We start from the raw sequence: 2,185 nt of genomic DNA, 5'->3' as shown, positions 1-2,185 counted from the left end.
AAAACATAATCTTAAATAACATAAAACATTCTTCGTATCTCGGCCATACTTCAACTTATCTTATATCTCTAATTCACAAACGCACACTTCACTTCCATCGGTGCAACTTAAATTCTATCCAATGCCCTCGGCGATTCTCTGTGACTGTCCGAGGAATCTGCCGTCACCCCACAGATATTCTGCTAGTAATTTACCATAAATGAAGTCAACACATATTGGTTCTAGCTCACTGATACATCCAGTAAGTCTTTTCTCAATCCATGGTTCTATTTTCTTTTCCATTGAATTAACATCAATCCGACTACGACTGAGCTTGAAAGTGAATACAGTGTCTTTTGGTGTTGAAATTTTGACTGGGTCCCTTAATCCTTCTTGTGATTTAGCCATATCTTTCTCTTTGTCTTTATGTTTTTCCTTTTCTTTATTCTCATCTTCAGAATTCTTCAAATGACTATAATCCTTAGATCCTTTTCCAAATTGATCATCGGGTGGTTCATCTGTATTTGAAAACGGTATGTCTCCGTAGTCCCAAAGTCTTCTTCTTTGCAATCCATCACCGTCCATACTTCCATCAGCCAGGTTCACACCTCCATCAGCCATGTTCGCATCGTCCTCTTCATCATTGGAAACAATGAGTTCTCTTTGAGCAGACATCTCTCGTGAAGCCCGTTGCTGCAAAGGTCTTTTTCTGTGCAAACCATCACTGTTCACACTTACATCAGCCAGGTTCACACCTCCATCAGCCATGTTTGCATCGTCCTCTTCATCATTGGAAACAATGAGTTCTCTTTGAGCAGACATCTCTCGTGAAGCCCGTTGCTGCAAAGGTCTTTTTCTGTGCAAACCATCACTGTTCACACTTACATCGGCCATGTTTACATCTCCATCAGCCATGTTCGCCTCGTCCTCTTGTGTTGGAATACTGACTGGTTCTCTTATTTCTTCTTGTATTGGAATACTGACTGGTTCTCTTATTTCTTCTTGTATTGTCAAGACAGTCTTTGTTTTGGTGCTGTTACATTGAGCTGATATGTGCCCAAACTCGTTACAATTGAAACAACGAGTTCCTCTCGTCTTAAACCTACAGTCGGCTGCTAAATGACCACGTCCACCACAATTGTAGCATCGTGAACTCAGTCTTTCTCGGTTTTCACGGTTTCTCACGGGCCCCGTCACCCTGGGTTCGTCGTCTGGTGTTTCACCGGCCCCACTTGAATCGGAGTCAATGGGCCCTGCTTGTGCAAGCATTTCTCGTTCTTCAAAGACGAGCTCTTCGTCATCCCACTGGAACTCTTCTATCAGTTTCTGCTTAAGGATAGTCCATGATGTAATTATCCCTTCTGAATCCAGGAACATTCTCGCTGTTCCTACGCAATATATTCTCCCGTAGACCAGTTGCTCCAGGGGCGTCCAGTGGAAGAACTTCGCAAATTCTTCCATGTGCTCAATCCACCGGCTGATTGGCACACCGCCAATCCCCTTAAACCGTGGCGCGTAAGTCTCGAATTTGTCTCTGTCAAAATATGGCACTTCGTCTTCTTCTTCCTCTTCATCGTCGTCGTCATCATCTTCGTCTAAGTCCGCGAACCTCTGCATCTCCGCGACAGTTAGCCGACGTAAAACTGACGCTGACATTGGCGCTATCGTCTTGGATATCATCATCGTCGTGTGGCGTGTTCGCTGACGTGACGTCACCGACGTCACGGGCTTCCGCATTCTCGTCATCGCGCGCGCGTCCTAACCTCAACTGTCAAAACTCCGCGTCGTCGTCTGACCGCTTCTGGCTGTCACTCGAAATGTCTTCAGGCATCCCGGACAAAGCCCCCAAATATAGGATCCGGATGTGAAGGATTCCAAGTGAAACGCAGATTAAGTCAGAACTATGTATTTATTATACATCTCTTCGGGCTCGTTCTCCAACAAGTGACCATAACAACACGCATCCGGTCTTTCCCAGGCATACCACACACACTCTGTCTCGGCTCGTTTAAAAATCAATTCTACATATATATATATATATATATATATATATATATATATATATATATATATATATATAACCATCTACTCACTTAACCATCTACTCACTTATTTTACTAATTGCATCCTAGTATAATTTAAGTGTAAAAATAAACAGCAAATCGGTCGTAAAAAGCGGTTTTATATCAGTTATTTCGAAAAATTT

General features: G+C 43.0%; 1 protein-coding gene across 1 annotated transcript in view; it reads right to left on the bottom strand.

The window, feature by feature from the left end:
- LOC143919519 (uncharacterized) overlaps positions 1 to 1,925 on the bottom strand; it is a 10,326-nt gene extending 8,401 nt beyond the window's left edge. Inside the window, exon 1 of the mRNA XM_077441868.1 lies at positions 1,743 to 1,925. The gene's annotated coding sequence lies outside the window, so the exon portion shown is untranslated. The remainder of the gene's footprint in view (positions 1 to 1,742) is intronic.
- Positions 1,926 to 2,185: the final 260 nt, after the last annotated feature.

This window comes from Arctopsyche grandis, chromosome 12, assembly GCF_051622035.1.
Source record: "Arctopsyche grandis isolate Sample6627 chromosome 12, ASM5162203v2, whole genome shotgun sequence".
Taxonomy (NCBI): Eukaryota; Metazoa; Arthropoda; class Insecta; order Trichoptera; family Hydropsychidae; genus Arctopsyche; species Arctopsyche grandis.
The sequence above is the reverse complement of the archived record's forward strand: the minus strand, read 5'-3'. Positions and strand labels throughout refer to the sequence as shown.